The sequence below is a fragment of the Nicotiana tabacum genome, chromosome 20 (genome assembly GCF_000715075.1).
Source record: "Nicotiana tabacum cultivar K326 chromosome 20, ASM71507v2, whole genome shotgun sequence".
NCBI classification, from domain to species: Eukaryota; Viridiplantae; Streptophyta; class Magnoliopsida; order Solanales; family Solanaceae; genus Nicotiana; species Nicotiana tabacum.
The window spans coordinates 23,594,234-23,615,838 of NC_134099.1; the positions used below are offsets into that span (position 1 = coordinate 23,594,234).

The 21,605-nt window shown below is 39.0% G+C and overlaps 1 pseudogene; it reads right to left on the bottom strand.

Annotated features, from left to right (window-relative positions):
- Positions 1-330: 330 nt before the first annotated feature.
- Positions 331-21,223, bottom strand: LOC107771382 (putative late blight resistance protein homolog R1A-10; annotated as a pseudogene).
- Positions 21,224-21,605: the final 382 nt, after the last annotated feature.

Here is a 21,605-nt window from a genome sequence, read left to right on the forward strand (position 1 = left end):
TTGTCATACCATCCATCATCGGGAAGAGCCACCCAGTTCACACAAACTCCACCTTTGGAAAGAACCGTGGCATTAAGAAAACCAAAGGCTTATTGATTACGAAAACTTGTAAAACTAAGAAGGTACGAACTGAAAAAGAAGCTACTACATGAAATAAAAAGCTATGCCATTAAGAAAAATTACAAAAGAAATTATGAAGTAAAATACGAAAAGTAAACTGAATATGTACAATAGGGGATTGGGATGAATATACATAAGAGGAAATGAATATATACATGGAAAAGTAACTTTATATACATACCAAAATTAAAAAATGATGAAAAGTAAAAAATAAATGGTAAAGTTATATACATACTAAAAGTGCAAAATAACAATAAAGAAAAATCAGTATCATAATTACAATCCAATTATCAAATCATCAAAATAGGAACCTCCCCCTCCCCCCAAATAAAAACTAGCATTGCCCTTAATGCTAAATAGCAAAAACAAGATAAAAAGGGGGTTAGAGAGTAAAGAAAACTCACTATGGGTCCTTTGTCTGCATGGGGTCCTATGGCTGGGTCCCTGGATCACCTCCCTCGGGGTCCTGTGGCTGGCATGAGGCACCTCCCTCAGGGTCCTCCATCTCAATCTCCAAGTCATCAACCTGGGGAATCAGTCTCCTCCTCCTAGGCTCTCTATCAGCTTCCTGCTCTGGTATCTGCTCTGCCTGAGCTGCTGGAATTTGATCCTGTAATAATAGCTCCTCAACTGCTGGAATTTGGAGAAGATTTCATCTTCTCCACTTCTCTTCTCAACAGCTTCACTGACTTCTTTGAGGCCCGAATCTTTTCAGCTTCTTCGTATGCTTGCTCAGCTCCTTAATTGATTTGCCTTGATCTCCAAAGCATCCATGATGAGCTTTTGGTTGTCCAAAATCTCCTTGAGAGATTCCTCCACTGAAGCAGACACCTGGGGATGTGCGGGAACTGACTGGTCAACCAATGAGTTGGATAGTACATACAGATTTGATGTTGCTGCCTGCATCCAGTTGTTAATGCTGTAAAGAGTCTGGTTGAGAAACCGGCATGTCACTGTCATGAGTAGTGAGGTCTAATCTGCTGCACACAAATTTCCCCCAACCCTTTGCCTTAAAGTTCAGGGTGTTCCTATAGATAGGGACTGTTGATACCCAATTTTTTCTCATATATTTTTAATACATATATATACTTTCAAAATAGCACATATGCAGTTATAATCCTGCATAAGCATTTTATAACTTTTCTATAATTTTTAATAAAGTTCCAAATTGGTTTATTTCTTCCCTTTTTATTTATGAAATTCCCAATAATTATTCTTCAAATTATTTTATGGTGATTTAGTCATCTAAACTCTTTATTTATGCTAAAATATTATTTAAATATTTTTATTGCATTTTTGTAACTGCATTTACATTTTTTAGCTAAATTGCATATCTTTGCAATAATGGCCCTACTAATGCATAATTACAATATTGATGCAAAAAATGATCTTTTATATTTTTAAAATGTTAAAAAATTATTTTAAATTATTTTAGTATATAAAAATATTTTTTGGAAATCATTTATTATTTTTATAAATTATATAACTATTAAAGTGGCTATTTAAAATCTAGCCTATTTTATTTTTCAATTTCAGCTCCAACCTAACCAAATTGCCAGCCCAATCCTTAATTAAATTACCCAACCCAAACCCATGAAGACTCGAATCTGGCCCCAATACTCTTTAATCTCGGCCGTTGATCATAAAGATCAACGGCCACAAAATGCTCCTTCCTAAAATAAACTAACATATAACCCCCCCCCCAAACCCTAATCATTCCCCTCTTCTCACCGCTGTCATCTATTGCTCTCATCTCTCAGAAGCTCTCAACCTAACCCTAACCAAACCCACTGACCTTCATCTATGGCTCTCTTAGGTGGCTTCTCACTACCTCCCAGGCTTCAAATGGCCTCCCTCACGTTATTCTCGCCATCTCAGGGCCCTCAAGGGACCAGGGCTAGTGACTTGCATCTATGGCTCCTCCCTCGCTTGTTTCAGGCCATTCCAGTGTGATTCTAAGTAAGATCGTCCTATATTGACTACGATCTATGGGTTTCTCAATATGTTTCTTCATCTCTGTGTCGTTCTCTTCGAAACCCTAATTTCTTTTTCTAAACCTCTTAGATCTGTACAGATCTAAAGTGATTTGGGTTTGTTTTATGTGAGTTTTACAACAACCTTAAGTTTCTTTACAAGAATCGTATGATTTTAAGCGATTTAAATTTTTTCTAAAACTAGGGTTTTCGGAATTTTTTTAAAAATTATTTGATGATTTTTGTGTTTAATCTTCTGCTTCTCATATATTTTAACTGATTTTTATGAGCCTGCTACAACCTTAACTCGCTTGTTCCAAAAGCCCTAATTTTGGGGTTCTTCGTTTGGTTTTTGAGTATTAGTACATCTGACTAGTTCTTGCTTTGAGTTCTTGTGATTTCTTGTGACTTTTTTCACCTAATATGCTTCTACTGAATTTCTTAGTTCGACCTTTCACTGATTCTATGTGCTTGTGTTCGTCTTGACTATTCATATCAAGACCTGTATCATTCTCCTTGAATCAGTGTCGTTCTAACTATTTGTTTTGTTAAAGTTATGTGGAATCCTGACTATTCATGTTCTACCTTATTTTACATGCTGACTCTTTCGTGACTTTCTTTTTGATTATTCTGAATTCCTCATTTCTTGATTTGATTTGAACATTTTCCCTTAAACTTTCGATTCTTACCTTTCTACTCGATTTGATTGAATTGCTTGCCTTAATTAATTTTCCCCTGCCTTGTCTGCATTATTGCTTGATTCTTACTATTATTTCCTTAATTATAACTCTATGTATCTACCCCTAATTGCTTATTCTCTACCTAGGTCTTTTGAACTCTTTTCTTATTTGGAACCTGTTCTTTACCATTTGAAATGACTCCCTTAATTAAGGGAAGACTTGGACTGATTTTACCTTAATTGATTTCGAGATTCTCCAATTACTGAACAATTTGATCCTTACCTTATTTACCTAGCTTTCAAACTACTATATATATGCTTTCTTCTACCCTCATTAGACAGAACATTAGTTCACAAAAAAACGCACACTTACACTTTGAAAGTTCTCTTTCTCTTCTGCTATTTATGATACTTGCTAATCTAGCCGGCTGAAAGCCAAGGCTAGATATTGAAACTTCATTTGCTTTATACTCTGCACCTTTTTCTTCAACCGGTATGTCTCTAGTTAAGTTTTAGAATCCAAACTCTATGTGTTTTCATTCCTGCACTAGTTTATCAGTTATGAGCTCAACCTGTATTCCTGCTTACTTCTTTGCTCAGCATGTCTAAAATCTGCCTATTCAATGTAATCTTTATATTCTGCACTCTTTCTTGCTTTGCCTAGCATGTCTAAAATTCTGTCTTGTTTAATGTATGCCCTGTTTCCTTTTTATTTCTTTGCCTAGCATGACTGGCCTGTTAAAGTCCCTTAGATCCTGATTGTTTATATGTTTCCTCTATACCCTATTCATGTACCCCATGTGACTCTTATGTGCCCCAATACTTTTATCCCTATGTAAGGTCTGTTTGTTAGGTGTTTTCTGAATCTGGATGTTTTTATGACCAATTGATTGTTTGCTGTTTGGTCCTCTTCTCAAATTTTCTTTTACCACAAAACTATTTCTTGTTTCTGAAAAATCTCTCTTACTTCTAAAGTCATATCTATACTATTTTCAAAACCTTTTCAAAACTATATCAAGCAATCTCACTTCACTCTTAGAATACTAGGCTCTGCCTCTCTGATGTGTGTACTGCCTTGAGATCCAGAGCTGGCTTTTCCACACTACACCTAAATCAGTTATTGTTTGAGAAAAGGGTCTAGGTGTGAGCACTAATCGGGATCCTTGAGGTCCTTAGGGAACTCTGACACACCTAGACATGATCTTGTCTATGAAACATTGGCATTTGAAGCTAGTGGAGGCTTGGAAGTCACTTGGGCCTGCTTCAGACTCCCTATAGTTAACTTCTTCTTTTTCTTCTTTATTTGTTTGTGTAATTTATTCAGCTGGTCTGTAATAATTATTTGTAAATAACATTGGGGTGATTAGTGAAAGAGGGTGGGTAGTTACATATCTGTTGGGTAAATCGGATAGATACCATGCCTATAGGATTGTGTTAATGCATTTGCTATGTTTGCTTTACTTCCACAATATTAGAAACTATGCCTATAGGATCTAAATGGCTTTAATATTAGAAACCATGCCTATAGGATCTAAATGGCTTTAATAACTAGATACCATGCCTATAAGGATTATAATCAGCTCTAATAGAAATCATGCCTATAGAACTTACAATCAGTCTAGTTAAATAAATCAGTTTAATTCATTGTTTGTTCATTCTGAATTGGTTAATTAATCTGTTCGTTTTTAACAAGTTTTTATATACCGCCTTAAGATAATACCATTAGAAAGCATGTCTATAGGATCTCAAGTTGTCCGTTTTAAAAAACTGTTCATCGTTTTACTATTTCCTAATCAATACAGATATCATGCTCTTAGGACACCACTGTTATGCGTTTAGGCAAGCCTCTAGGGCGATTCAAATTCTGCAACTATAAAACTGTGTTTTGTTATTTTAAAATTGTTCAGATTTGACAAGTCTAAATCAGTAGGCAAGCTAAATAGGTTTTTGACACTTTGTCCCCAATTCAATACTGTATAATCCCTGCTCACCTAGATATCATGTTCTAGGATTTTCTCTTAAATACCTAACTGTTGTTTGAAGACGTGCATTTATCTGTTATATTTGTGGAGGTAACTGTGAGCCTGTAATTTGTTCTCTTTAAATGCAGTCCTAACTGTTCTTGATTGATTCCTAGACTTTTATCCTTTAAAACCTTAGGAAGGTCTAGAACTGCCCAAAAATAAAGGTCCTAAAATACCTCCAGGGCCACGAGGAAGGGACGGGTAGTGCATGCATAGTACATCTGTCAAGGTTATTAGAACGCTTTAGGCTATGACCAAGGGGAGGGTATTGGATAGTAAGGATATGATGACTACGTGCTAATGTCACGTGTAGCCCCTCATTGAGGAGTGTTTACCGGACATTGCGTGGGGTGATCCTGTAGGCTAACCAACCTAGGACCCCCTTTTCCAATTCCTGATGTTTAAACTTTACTTTTCTCTATGTATGCAACTTGTTCAAGTCTTTTCCTTTTGTTTCTTTACTTGAGTCATGCAAATGTCCAAAACATGCCTTTATTTGCAAGTATGTGTTTAAATTATTTATTTGTTAAATAGAACTAATTCATAAGTATAAGTTCATCCGGGACCCACCGTTGTGGACCGCGAAGGGTACCTAACACCGTCCCTTCAAGGTTTTTTCGAGCCCTTACCCTAAATCTCTGGTAATGCAAACTAGTCTAAAGAGTTAATCACTCTAGGTGCTCTAACGCACCATAATCCGTTAGGTGGCAACTCTTCAAAAATCCAAGTTCCTAAAAGGAAGTGAGTTATTACCCCCATGAATGTCGAAACCTGGACTTCTCTCTCCCCGCGGAGGGAAAAAAGGGGGCGCGACAGCATGACGACTCTGCTGGGAATACTTTTAGGCTCTTACCATAACGAATTTATCTTTTGTGAATTAGTCCAAGCATGCTCCATCCCACGTACCCTTTCCCTTTATGTGGATTTAACCGTCTACTTTCTTTTAAGCATTTATGATTCTTTTATTCCTGAATTGACTTGTCTCTTTGTTTTCTTTTCCATAACTGTCTTTCAATTATTTAAATACCGTAATTATTTTTCCTACGTGCAAATACTTGACTACATGCTATTTATTGCTGCATAAATCATGCTCCACATCATATTCCACTCGTGCGTATTAAATCCTATAGCAACGCTTGATGAGTGGTTGCGCTCTTTCTATTTATTACCCCTAAATTCGAAAAGGCTTATTTGCGGTAAAATTAGTCGATCAGCGTGCAGTCGACGGTTCCGTGCCTTTCCCCCTCAAGTTGTCCGCTTGAGGGTACCAGTCTAGACCCTTATAGTAACCTTACTCTGATCGAAATTGTGCATGCATCATGGTCAAACCTATTCGGATCAATATGTTACCCACATAATGATCCTTTAAGATGAGCCTTATCCAAAAGTCCACCGGGGTTTCCATAATTCCAACGGACACAACCACATTCTGTGCATTAATTTGGAGAACTAAATGTCGATATGCTAATTATGAATGTATAAATAGTCGACTATGGTGGGGGAGAAAGGCCTAACCCTTTCGTTTTGTAGAAAATGAGGCACGAGGTCCCCAGATTCGGCATGGTTAGCAACATTCCACCATTGCTGCTAGATTGGTGGGCGGACCTTTCCTCAAGTGACAAGAAACATGTAAAAAAGTACCTGGGTAACTTGCCTTCCCTGCTAGACATTGAGCCAAACAACAAGTTGATTAAGGCTGCCACTTTGTTCTGGGACATTTAAAGGTCCGTGTTCCATTTCGGCAACATAAAAATGACACCACTTCTAGAAGAAATTGGAGGGCTTGGGGGATTAACTTGGGATACTTTTGGGTTATTGGTGTCGGAGAACCGTATCGGTAAAGGGTTCTTAAAGATGATGGGGCTGAAGAAAAATGTTGACCTGGTATGCCTGAAGGAATCTTACATAGCCTTCGAATATCTGTATGAGAGGCATGGCCATAGCAAGTCCTATTGTACCTACCATGATGAGCTCTGTCTCACTTCTCTGGGCCACATACACTGCAGAGTGTTCGTGTTTATTGTATGCTTCTTAGGCCTAATAGTATTCCCAATGAGAATGAAAATAATCCACACTAGGTTGTCCATGGTCTCCAAGACTTTAATGGAAGGGATCAATGGACAAACATACACTGTAGTCCCCATGATCATAGCCGACATCAACAGGGCTCTAGAGCGCTGTCAAAGAGGGGTCAAGCATTTCGAGGGTTGTAACTTGTTGCTGCAATTGTGGTTGTTAGACCATTTTCAAAAGGGTCACTATCGCCAAGAATTTCCGTAAAGGGCTTAGAACGACCATATTGCCTTCCATCACCCCAAGCGGATGACGTACATTCCAGATAGGTGTTGATACCCAATTTTTTCCTATATATTTTCAATATGAAAAATACTTTCAAAATAGCATATATATGCATATATAAGCATGTCCAAGTATTTTATTATTTTTCCCATATTTGTTAAGGTTTTTAAATTGATTTATTTCCCTTTTTATTCATAAATTCCCCAATAATTATTTTCAAAATTATTATTTTTGATAATTCATCTATTGGATTTTTATATATATGCCAAAATATGATTAAAGTAATTTTTACATATTTTTAAAATTTCATTTATTATTTTTAAAGCTAAATTGTACATAATTGCAATATTAGCCCTTTTATGGTTTAATTAGGTTTTATATTCATAAAATTGGGTACGGTATTTTTAAAGTATTAATTATATGTTATAAATAATTTTAGCCCTTTCAATTTAGTTTTCAAAAATTATTTACTATTTTTAAAAATTAAAAAAGGAAAATTGGCTATTTAAATAACAACCCCTTTTGTATTTCAAATCTAGCCCAAATTGGACTCTAATTCCCCCAGCCCAATTTTAATTGTAACCTGACCCTAACCCTTTTAAACCCTACCCAAACCTAGATCCCTACCTACCCCATTTAATCTAGGTCGTTGATCATTCAGATCAACAACCACCGTTCACTCTTACCTTTTTTAACCCAAAAGACCACCCTAACCTAAGTCATTCTCACCGACCCGCCACCCTTGAATCCCCTTCCTCTCAAATTCTCTCTGCAACTTCACTCAAACCCTAGTCGTCGCCACCCAAATCCACCCTAATTCCCTTCAACCCCTACCCAATCCATGGACTCCCATGGATGTTTGAGACATGTACTTGTCTCCTACGTCCCTTGGTGGCCCGCTTGTGTGATTTCATGGATAGATCTCGAAGAGATCTGTTCCAGTCCTTGCGCAACTCCTATCCATGGCCTCTTTCCGGCGATTCATGGCTATTCGAGTAAGATCCTTGATTTTTCTGGCTAGATCGGTAACTTTTCGAAGTCTTTCTCATCTTTCTGGATTCTCTGAAACCCTAACTTCAAAGGCTTTTCGATTTTCTTTCAAAACTGTCTTAGATCTGTGTATGTTATGAACCTCTCAAGTGTTTTCCTTAAAGGTTTTTCCGATTTTTCAAAATGACTCTTCGTCTTTAATGATTAGGGTTTTTCAACCTCTTCTAAAAGATCTCTTCTCCGATTTTCAGTGTTGTTTTATGATTCTACTATGTTTAAACGATTTGTTCATGTTTTTATTCTACCTGGTTAATCGTGTTAAAACCCTAGGTATTTTTTGGTTTTATCCAGGTTCTAAAGCTGTCTTTGTTTGTTTGTATGTATACTTGTTTCTATTAAGTTCTTTGTGTTTGGATCCTCTTCTTTGTTGACTGATTCAGAGTTCTTACCATTTTTAGCTTGACTATTGTTAAAACCCTAATTTCTTAAAAGGTTTTCCTCACTCATTATTGCGAGTTTAAAGGGTTCTTTACTTGTTTCCGACTTTCTTACCTGTTAGTTTGGTTTTTCACTCTAGTTCTATATGACTACTTGACTTTGTTAACTACCATGCTTCGAGTAGGTTCTTTTACTACTGAGTCCTAGCCTACTCCTGCTATTACTGTATGTTTGTGTTGCTTCTTTTTTCAATATGGTTGGCCTTGCATGTCTGATGCTCTTGATCATTCTTCTCTATTTATATGGCGTAGTGCAGAATCATGATTCTTTCTTGATTGTTCTTGATTTTCTCAAGTTACGACTGATTGCAAAGGTTTTCTTATAAACCCCTAATTTTACCCTTTTGTTTGAGTTGATTGATTCCTTTCCTTTATTTGTTGTGATGTTGTACCCCTGTTGAATTCTTTACCCAATTAAGTATATTTTGCACTTAGACTCAATTATTTATTCTATACTTTTAATATCCCCTATATGGTCAGAAATCAATCATTCTCAAATTGGGTTTCTTTCCTTAATTATTCCTGTCAGTATCTGTTTGAACAGTAATTCCTTGATTAAAGGAAAGTACTTGTATTAATTGATTCTGATTGTGATTATTTCCATGATTGTGTTAAAATTTTACTTATTACCTTATTTTCTACTCGTTTTTAAAGCTATAAATATCCTACCCTCTTTTCTCTAAATACACGAACATTTTAGTTCAGAATACACACTTACACACTCAATCTCTCTCTTCTTTCTCTGTTATTTGTGCTACTGCTTATCTAGCCACTGAAAGCCAAGGCTAGGCTGTGGAATTCTACTCGCTTTACTTTTCTGCACTTTGCTTCTTTGACTGGTATGTCCTAGTTTAATTTTTAAAGCCTCAACAACAACATGCCTCTTTTTTGTCACAGTTTCTCTCATTTTTGGTCTACTTCTGCTTGTGATTCTGTTAAGTTACATTACCAGCACGCTATAATGTTTTCCCCTTCCCCTTTAGATTAAAGCACTCCCTATGTGTGTTTTAAGGCATACTTTGTCAATTACTTATTGTGTACCTACTATCTTATGAATTACAAACCCTTATCCCTTCCGTGTGTTTATAATCTTTTGGCTAGTTTGTGATTATGCCAGTATCAGCTATTGTTGTGCATGTCCAAGCCAGACCCCTGCTAGGGTCATGTGCTTACAGACAAGTGTCTATGTATCCCCAAATCCCTTGACCCCTGTGTGGTTACTGAATCTGTGTGTGATCCCTTGTCAAGGTGTTTGAGTTTTGTTTACTACTACCACTGCTTTCAATCATCTCTGTTACTGATTGCTTTTAAAAAACTAGATTTGACAGTCTAGTTTTTACACAAACTCTTTTTCAAACTATGTCAAGCACTCTCACATATACTCTTAGAATACTAGGTTCTGCCCTTTTGTGTGAGCCTTGCCTTGGGTACTTGACCTCCCTCTGAACTTGGACACATAAAAGCTGGCCCTTCCACACTGCACTTACTCTCTCAGTTATGCAATTTGGGTGTGAGCACTGTCCGGGATCCCTTGAGGTCCTTAGGGAACTCTTACACACCCATAGATGAGAAAGGTTTTGAAAATTTTTTGGCATCTGAGGTGGTTTATTACATAACTCAGAGAGGAAGTCAGAATCAGGCTTCCTATGGTTGTAACTTCTTATTTTTTTCATTTTTTATGTAATTCAATCATTTGGTCTGTAATAATTTGTAAACAACTCTGGGGATGGATAATAGAAAGGGAAGAGGTGACTATGCATGGTTTAGCTATCAAAAGGGTAGAAATATGTTATTAGGTTTATATTCCTACTTGCGCAATAAAAACCATGCTTAGGACTCATTTCATGCATTAGAGATCATGTTCCCTAGGAATTACGCTTACTGTTTTCAGCATGTCCATTTCATTATCATATCACTTAGAAAATCCTGCGTTAAATGTGTGTTTCTGTGATCATGTTCCTACTGCCATGCACACTTAGAGATTCTGTTTTAGGCTAAACAACACTAACAAACATGTCATTTCTGCATATTCTGGAAATCATGTTTAAATGCTGTAATATTGGTGCATATAGAAATCCTGCTTAGGATGCTGCACATCCATCATTCTGCATCTCTGTACATTAGATACCATGTCTTTAGGATTTCATTTATATTATTTTAAGCACGTTTAGGCTAACTATGAATGCATAAAAAGGAATAAAACAATTTTACTCAGTTTTTTTACAACCAACTGACAATAATTCTATGTGCTGAACACCTAGAACAACATGCTTTAGGTAATAAAAGTAATCTCCAAATTGTCTTAGCAATTCTGAATAACTTCTTATTACTACTTACGCTTAGGCAAGCCTTAGGTAATTACTTAAAACTAGAACTGCCTTTGTTTAATTCTCGACTATCACAACCAGTAGGCAGGCCTAATTCGTACTTCTTTTCTAAGTTATATAATGAATCTCGTTTTGACTTAAACACCCTACTTTAGGATTCTAATTCAGACCTTAACTATATATAAGTCGTGCTATCTATGTGCACTGTTTACGGAGGTATAATTGAGCCTTCTTTTTGCTTATGTGTTTTCCCTAATTGCAGTCTTATATGTTTTGTATGTCGCTTTAGTATTTTTACCTTTAAACCTGAGGGTCTGCCTAGAACCTCCTTCTTATAGGGATAAGAGTCCTAAATCCCTCCGAAACTGATAGGAAGGGACGGGTAGCAGCATGCAATAAGATTCGAGACTAATCATTGCTCTAATTACCTTCACGAGGTGGGAAAGGGTAGATATGAATATGATGACCGATGCGCTAATACCATGTGTATCCCCTCTTCTGAGGAGTGTCATACCGGGTATTGCATTGATGTGATCCATATTACAAGCAAACCTAGGACACTCTTTTATTTTATAAGTATGCTTAGATTATAACGCTTTTTCAAAACCTTACTTTTATTAATCATTTTTTTAACACTTGTGTATTTAAACTTAAACCCCCTATTACTTGAGCCTTACTTGTTTATTTGCTAATTGCACAAATTTAAAAAAAATTGTCTGGCCGGAAACCACACTAGTGGATTCTGAGGGCTGCCTAACACCTTCTCCTTAGGATAATTTTAAGCCCTTACCCTATCTCTGGTTATCAACATAGTTGTATTTGAACCTTATAGTTGCCCTAATGCACCTTAAAAATCGTTAGGTGGCGACTCTTCAAACACCCAATTCCCAAAAGGAAATGAGTCATCACACCCCATGAATGTCGAAACCCAGACTCCTCTCCGTGGAAGGAAAAAGGGGGGAGCAACAGCGTGGCGACTCTGCTGGAGATATTTAGGCTTTTACCATTTTAGATTGTTCTTGTGAATTTATACCCCTCCTTTATGTGCAATTACTTGTTTAGTTCCTTTAAGCATTTAATTTTTTTTTCAAAAGTGAACTGACATATCTTTTCTTGTTTCCTTCCTTTATAGCTGTTTTAAATTTATGAAACTGTTGTATTTATCGCTTTCTTAACATGCAAATACATGTCAACATGCTTTTAATTATTGCATAATCATGCTCAACATCATACTCCACTCGTGCCAAACAAATACTATAGCAACACTTGATGAGTGGTTGCGCCCTTCCTATATCATTACCCCCTAATTCGGAAAGGCATATTTGCGGTAAAACTAGTCGACCAATGGTGCAGTCGACAGTTCCATGCCTTCCCTGTCTAAAATCCCATAGAAACTTTACTCTGTTTAAAATTGTTCATGCATCATGGTCAAACCTAGTCGGATCAGTTATGTTGTCCACGTAATGATTCTTTAAGATAGCCTTGTCCAAAAATCCACTGGGTTTCCCTAAACCCAAACGGACATCATCACGTTCTATGCATTTATTTGGAGAACTAAATGCTTCATGCTAATTGTTGATGTTAAATAGTCGAGTCTGGTAGGGGTAAGGGTCTAACCTTATTTGTCTTGCAGAAATATGAGGCACGAAGTCCCTAGATTCGGCATAGTCACCAACATCCACCCAATATTACTAAGCTGGTGGAGAGATTTACACTCTAGTGACCAAACTCTCGTCAGAAAATACCTGGGAAATCTACCATCCCTCCTGGAGATCCAACCTAACAACATGATCATAGAAGCTGCCACATTATCTTGGGATTGTGAAAGGGCCGTGTTCCACTTTGGGGACATTGAAATGACACCTTTGCTAGAGGAGATAGGAGGATTGGCTGGTCTGGCATGGGAAACTCTAGGTTTGCTAATGCCTGAGAACCGCAAAGGCAGGGGTTTCCTTAAAATGATGGGTTTGAAGAAGAATACAGAATTGGCATGCCTGAAGGAATCATACATCCCTTTTGAATACCTGTATGAAAGGTACGGTCACAGCAAATCCTAGTGTACCTACCATTACGAGTTTGCCATCACATCCTTGGGGCACATCCATCATAGGGTTTTTGTCTCCATGTTCTGCTTCCTGGGTCTGATCGTGTTTCCAATGAAGAAAGGGAGAATCCATACTAGGCTAGCTATGGTAACCAAGACCCTAATGGAGGGGATTGGTGGGCAGACATTCAACATTGTACCTATGATCATTGCAGACATATACCGAGATTTAGAGAAGTGTCAACGAGGAGCAAAACACTTCGAAGGCTGCAATCTACTACTTCAACTCTGGCTCATGGGACACCTCCAAAGGGGAGAATACCGACAAGAAATTCAGCGAAGGGACTGGGATGATCACATTGCTTTCCACCATCCAAAGAAAATGAATTATATCCCAGACATGTTCGCTCAGCCTGAGAACGCCAAAGGATAGGTTTAGCTATTTGATAATCTGACTGAAGAACAGGTTTAATGGATGTTCGAGTGGTTTCCAGCCGAGGAGTTCATCGCCTGATCCAGAGATGCACCTTTCCTGATACTAATTTGTCTAAGGGGAACCTACATTTACGTCCCTCTTTGAGTTATGAGGCAAGCTGGTAGGAAGCAAGTTATACCTAGGGTCTACAAGTTGAGCCATTTCCGAGCTGACTTCCAAAATGATGATAGTCCCTACAAGTGCCAAGCCCAGCATATGTGGCACTACAAGATCGTAATTGGGAAAGACACCATCGAGCCAGACAAATATCATGCTGGTTGTACTCCTTTCTATTCAGGTTGGTTGGAAGACAATCATAATGGTCTGGGCCAGCTAGGGTTTGTCCGAGGTCACAGAATTATAGATGAAAAGGCCGAGGTGCAAGTCAAGTACAACCATCTATGCAAAAGGATCCGTGAGTACAAGAGCGAACATCGCGAGATACAAGAGTCCAACCAGAAGCTGATTGAGGAATAGAAGGACATGACTGTCAGCGCCAACAAGAGGCTGGGATACTTGGAGTGAGGCATTGTAGAACTGGAAAGAAAATATCTCAAATGGTTGAAGATTGTCAAGAGGCTGAAGGGACCGAAGGCAGACATCTAGCCAGTGCATACCTGTTGCTAGGACTTCGCGAGTTGGGGAAGTTGTTAGATGGAGCCAAGGATACCGAATCTGGGGAAGGTCCTTCTAGGACCAAATAGATAGGAGTTTATCTTTTTCGCTTTATGAATGTAATAAGGCTAATGGCCATTAGTGACTTTTATTTCTTGCTTATTTAGTGTCGTTTTGGGAGTCGTCTATCTCTATAAATAAAATGAGGCATTTAGCATTCTAAGTTCTCCAAATCAATTTGTTTCTAGGCCTACCTCAGGCACAACGAGGTTCCCAAATTAGGACACGCTTTACATTCCTTGCACTATGTGTTTAAATATTGCAATACTTTTTATACTCCTTACTGACTTGATTACCTTTTGTTTTTATTTCTGTTTTTATTATTCCCCTCCCCAAAGGTTAGTTCGTGCACTCTGGCATCATCATCTTATTCCACGAGATCCAAAGGCCCTCCACCCATTCCTCCTCTTAATCCTGTCAAAAGCAAGAACAAAAGCAAGATGGAAGATTTGAACAACGTCAGGAAAGAGAACCCAACTGAACGGGTAGAGGCCACTGATGGCCAGGGTATTCAGGTTCTAACGAGAATGTGTCACAACTTGAATAGAAACTGTTGAAATTCTAGGAAGAACTCGATCAGGTCCGGAATCTGGCAAACCTATCATTTTCGCTCAGCACCCCAGATATCAACTTCCCTAACGTTCAAAACCCTACACCTACACAAAATATCCCAAAACAACAGAATCATCCCGCTCCTCACCATCACGCTGTTCCACCGAAGAACTAATGTAACACCTGCCATACCCCAAACAACACTCCACTACTCATCCCAGAATCTTAGAACTCCACAAATGATCATTTCCACACCCATACACCAGGCCACCATAACACTCATATCTACGTGGAGACCATGCCACCCTCCACCCAACCTATCTCAAGCACACCTGAGTCTGATGAAAAGGATATGCTTATCAGTAACCTGACTGAGGAACTTAAGAAATTGACCAGCCGGATTCAGGGTATTAAGGGAAGCAAAGGAATCGAAGGGCCAAACTATGAGGATCGCTGCATACAACCTGATGTCGAACTGCCCGAGGGGTACAAACCTTCTAAGTTTGAAATGTTTGACGGTACAGGTGATCCAACGGTCCATCTGAGAACATATTGCGACAAGTTGGTTGGAGTAGGGAAAGACGAGAGGATTTGCATGAAGCTGTTCATGAGGAGTTTGAAAGGAGATGCATTATCTTGGTACATCAGCCAAGATCCCAAGAAGTGGTTAAGCTAGGTAGGCATGGCGTCTAACTTTATGGACAGGTTCAGGTTTAATACAGAGAATGCACCAGACGTGTTCTATATTCAGAATTTGAAGAAGAATCCCACGAAAACGTTTCACGAGTATGCTACTCGCTGGAGGTCCGAAGCTACTAAGGTCAAACCTGCCTTAGAAGAGGAATAGATGAACAAGTTCTTTGTCCGGGATCAGGACCTATAGTACTATGAGCGGCTTATGATGATTGAGAACCACAAGTTCTCCGACATTATCAAATTAGGTGAGAGGATTGAAGAAGGTATCAAAAGTGGCATGGTTACAAACTTCGAGGCCTTGCAAGCTACAAATAAGGCCATAGAGTCTGGTGGTGTGTCCAAGAATAGGGACGTAGGGGCCGTGATAGTTGCACAAAGGACCAAGTCTCCCCTCAAATACCAAACTTACCCAACACCTCCACTCACATACCAGCCAACTCCAAATTACCAAGCACCCTCACCTTCATACCACGCTCCACTACCAATTTATCAGTCACCTCCATCTTCTACATATCAACCTACTTCACCCAGATACTCCCAACCCGCTCATGTCTACCAAACCTATAATGCTCAACAATCCCACTATCAATCACCCCCTGCACGCCAAAACTTCCCTCGACCTCGACCTAATTTTGATCGCAGACCTCCAAAACAAGATACAACCATTGTTGAACCCATCGACTAGTTGTGTGAGAGACTCAAAGCTGCTGGTTATGTCACCCCCATCCATACTGAAACCCCTGAGAACCCTTCTCAGTGGGTTAACCCAAACAAATCATGTGCATACCACTCCGATATGAAATGGCACACCAACAATGAATGCCACTCTTTGAAAGATAGATACAATCTTTGATTGATAACAAGATCATTGTGGCAAAAGAACCCACTCCAAATATCCGCAACAACCCTCTACCAGACCATAAGGGTGGAGGTATCCACATGATTGAAATAGAAGATGAATGGGATCCCGAAGGATCAATCGGGTTGATCGCAGAAGGTGATGACCCAAAGAAACCAACAATCACTCTCAATCCAATCATAGTCCAGATCCAACCATCAGAGGACGCTGAGGTGAATATGCATGTACCTCTTGGGTTCGAAGCAGCGCAATCCGCAAAGACACTGGCACCAATTGAGGTTGAATTTGTATCTCCGGCAAATGCACCCGCACCATTTAAGGTTGCAGTCTTGCCACCTAAGGCACATGTACCGTTCGGGGTGAGGATAGCCACACCGATCCAGTAGCAATGTCAACCTTGACATCATTCTATACGAATGTCGTACCTTGGGACTATACAACCGAGGCAAGAAGGAAAGGCAAGGTCAGGTTTGAAGAAACTGTCACTGCACAGGGTATGATAAGAACTGGTAGAGTCTATACCCCTAAACACCTAGTTGAATCAAGCAAGCAGGCCTCTAATAGGCCACCCCTCATTGAGACAGGCCCGAACGATCTTTGGAGGAAGATATAAGCCAAGGAATATTCGGTCATCGGCTAGTTAAACAAGACGCCAGCAAAAATATCCATTCTCTCCTTGTTGCAAAAATCTGCGACACACAAGAATGCTCTATTAAAGGTGCTAAATGAAGCATACATACCAAGTAACATCACTAGCGGTGAAGTGGCTAATATGGTAGGACAAGTGATAGAAAGCCACAAGATCACCTTTCATGAGGACGAGCTGCCACCTGAAGGGCTGGGCCACAACAAGGCACTGCACATCACCGTGCAATGCGAAGATTATTTCATCACCAGAATCCTGATCGATGGAGGTTCCAGTCTTAACATTTGTCCGTTGGTAACACTCAAGAAGTTGGGTAAAGGGATGCATGAGATAAAGGATGGAGTAATCAATGTGAAAGCTTTCGATGGTTCTTAGAGGTCCACCATTGGTGAGATTATTCTATGTTTGCAGATGGGACCAACCTGGTTCGAGGTCGATTTCCAAGTGATAGATTTACCAGCGTCTTACAACTTGCTGCTAGGACGACCATGGATTCATATGGCTGGGGCCGTAGCATCAACATTGCATCAGGCAGTAAAGTTCGAATGGAATCACCAGGAAGTGATCATTCACGGTGACAGTAGAAACCCTATATACAGTCACCAGACCATTCCGACAATCGAAAGAAGAAGGAAGCTAGGTGGAGAGACTTACCACCACATTGAACGGGTCAATGCTATCAACAAAGACAAATGGTGGGATAATAAAATCGAGAGTATACTGAATTGGAGTGGGTACGAACCGGGCAAAGGGCTCGGCAAAAACCTCCAAGGAATCTCTAAACCCATAAAACTCAAGAAACATGGCACTACTTTCGGTCTGGGATATGATTACATCTGGGAAGAATTCAATAAATGGTCGCCACCATGGCGCGATCCTTACTATCCACTAGAGCAGCCGATACCGCATCTGGACCAGACTTTCCAATAGACCGACATTATTTATGGGTCAGATGAAGAAGAATTCTTGCGTTTATCCATCTTTTATTGTTAAAAGAATTCATATCTCAAGAACACAACAACAACAACAACATATCCAGTATAATCCCACAAGTGGGGTCTGGAGAGGGCAGTGTGTACGCAGACCTTACTCCTACCTGGCGAGGTAGAGAGGATGTTTCCGATAGACTATTGGCTCAAGAAAATGTGAAAAGAGAGAAGGGAAGAAGACGAAGAAGAAAGAGGAAGAAAAAGAAAGAATAGGGTGACAAAGGACGATAAGGAAAAGGGAAAAAAGACAACAACAACAACAACAATAACAACAACAAAACAACAAGTAAAAGAGAAAGTAGCATCAAATAGTAACAAACTAGAAAATACGATACAATAAGCAAATACTAGAGGTCAAAAAATACAAAAAAAACAAGAGAGCTACTAATACTACTAAAAAAGAACGGGGAATTCTCGACTACCTACTAGCCGAGAATGTTTACCTTTAATAAATAAAATACTAAAATATCCCATATATAATACTAAAGTTTTAAACAGGGTGTCAAACAAAAGCAATGGAGTAATAACTAGTAAAAGGAAAGGTATAGCAAGGAAAATGCATCTAACAGAGTTTAAAATGAGAATGAAGTGTAGTTTAATTTTTCTCAGTAGTGTACCTGATAAGATTCTCCCGTTGATAAAGACCTTGAAATCAGCATTTTGATAATCTTCAACTTGTATCTTGCGGATATCCCTGGCTGACTTCTCAACAGATTCCTTGCATGACTTCACCTCAATGGATTTTAAAGAAGAGATGTCTCCAATACAAGAAGGGATCTCCTTAAGAAGCAATTGCCCTCTCAAAACCAAGCGTTCAAGGTTAGGAAAGGCATCATCGTCGACACTCCATTCCTGAATGTAAAATAGTGATAGTGTTAAGACTTTGAGTTGTGGGAACTCGCCATTGCTCACTTTCCATTCCTTACTCTCATACTCAACTTGGTATAGTTTGAGCACCTCAAGGTTCTGAAGCAGCGCCATTCCTGATAAGTGTTGAGGATACAGGTAAAAGAAGGATAGTGTCAACTTTTTCAAAAGGGGATGGTTTCAGGATATTTATGCCACAAAGAGTGTCTACAGATCTTTAGCGTTTCAAGCCGTGTTGGGAAGTTCAATACATGGTACTCAAAGTTTTCAACAGGGACGACGTTGCACCTCAGTTCCCGAAGGTTAGGTATTTTTCTCAAAATCAATCTCATCTCCTCCACTCCATAAAAAGTTACAAAGGAAAGGTTTTCCAGATCATAAAGTTTTGCCCAGTCATCAAGTGATCCTTCTGTTGGAAAAATGCATTTTGAAATATCCAGATGTCTCAACTTAACCATATACTCTCAATCTTCTTTTTTTATTGATATGTGCTCGGGTGTATGCTGTAAAGAATACCGATTATTTAATATCAGAGTTTCCAGATTCCATAGATTTGTATCAGATAAATATAACCCAGAGGAAATAAATCGTGAAGAAAAAAATCTCAAGTAAACTAGATCAGTTGGGAGATCAGCATAAGTGAATTCCATATCCAGCACTTTTAGAAATTTGAAGCTGTACAAACTTTTGGGAAATTTGTGCTCATCATGCAAAATTATAAAGTTAACAAGGGTCCACGACGAGCTCCTTTCTCCAATTCGAGACTCTTCACCTAAAATGGACATGCGATGAGCAAGTTGCTCGTGAGAGTGAACATGGAAAGAAGGATTGTCATCTTGGTCCCTGTGAACACAGAAATTAGTAAATCTATAAGATTGATTGCCAAATATAACTTGAATACTTAATCAATTGAACCAAAAGAGTACCACTAATTGGTGTATTACCGTGTTATCCATAGGATAAGATTCTCTTCCTTTCCTCTTTCCTTGCAGAAATCATGCAACAGGTCATGTATGCGACATGCTTTGATCTTACCACCTGAACTCCTCTTAGTTTCCATCACTAGATTTCTTCCAATAAGAATTTCGAGATAACCTTCCGCTATATCCTCCAAACTCTTGCCATCAGAACATTTTATGAATCCCTCGGAGATCCACAACCATGTTAGCTTTGAAACATTAATCACATCGTCCTCTAAAAATGATCCAAAGTAAAGAAAGCAAGACCTCAAGTGATCGGGTAAATTGTGATAACTATGTTCTATAATGGCCCTTGAGTCATTGTGAATGTGGGGACCTAAATTGTTGGCCACTTGTTCCCAACATTCCTCTTTCTTCTTTGAATACCAGCCACCAGAGCAACTGACCCCACTTTTTTGCTATTTGTCGCCCAATATTTGTTAGGAGAGGGGGGCAACTTTCTTCACCAAACACTTCTTTTTCTAACAACTTCCAACTTTCATCATCGGTAAACATACGAAGTGAAAAAGGATCACTTTGAAATCTAGCGTAATTGGCAACTTCATGATTTCGTGTTGTCAGAATGATTCTACTTCCATTATTATTGCCCTGAAAACAAACTATTAGATCATCCCACACACTTGTTTCCCACACGTCGTCTACAAGGATGAGATATCTTTTGGAGAATAAAGCTTTGCGAAGCTTATCCGCTAAATCCTCAGCACACATTTCTCTATTTTGAGTATCTGTACCAATATTGGCTTCACGTAGAATGGCCAGCAATAAACCTTTCTATGTATGTACTTGAGACACACAACATTGTGCACGAATGTCAAAGTGAGAAACAACTGACCTGTCAGAGTAGAGTTTGTTGGCCAAAGTTGTCTTGCCTAGACCAGGCATGCCAACAATGGCAATGACATCTCGCTCTTTGGTTCCTCTTATAAGTTGGTCGCGCAACGTTTCAATGACATCTTCAAACCCCACAATTTCTTCATTCATCCTTGGAGGTCCTGCCAAATTTAATGGCGTATGAGCTGCGTCTGCATTCATTGTTTCCTCGACCATTTTCTTTTCCTGAATCTTTGCTACCTCTCCACTGATACAAGTAATTTCCTGTATGATATCCAAGAGCCAAGCCTTCCGACACAAGTAGGGAATGTTTTTGCTTATACAAGCACTGACTATGTATTCTACCTCATATACTTTACTCATCAGTTGTGCAGCGCAATTTTGAAGTGTCTCGAGCTTATTGTGTTTCCCTTCTGCAACAGCCTTTAGGAAAGGTTCCAAGCATTCAAATTTCTCCTGAATTTCTTCAAGGGGGTTTTCGAGAGGAGAGAGTGAATTTGAATAGTGTCTTTGGAACTCCTTCAAGTTGTGTAAAAGAAAATCAACACAGCCTAATCCATGAATTCCTGGCAAGTTTGATTGAAACGCCTTCCGAATGTTAAGGTAGATCACTGTGACTATACGTTGAAGGTTGCCCGGCAAATCAAGAACTTGTGTTGGGCTCACTTCTCCTGGTGCCATGTCTTCCTTCTTCTCCTCGTCTTCATATAACGAGTAAATCACAAGGGCATCAAGAATCACAGTATTGATATCACGAAGAAGAATTTCAAGATCTTGCATAGGCATATAGATGATGTTGGTTCTCAAGAAGTTGAGCATATCCTGAAGGATTGCCATATTTTTCTTCAAAGCAACTATCCACCGGGAGTTACTATTAGTTGGTAGCTCCAAATATTTCTGTAAGATAGTCGCCACAAAGCTGGCTTCGCTGTCAGCTCCTTGCTCATTTTGGATGTTAGGATTGTTGAATATGACAATATCCCACATCGGTTGGGAAGTAAACTTGGTGGGAATTTTTTCTTATAAAAGGAGGCCTAATGTTTAGGAGTTATACACACCTCTCATTTGCCTTCTCATCTGTTT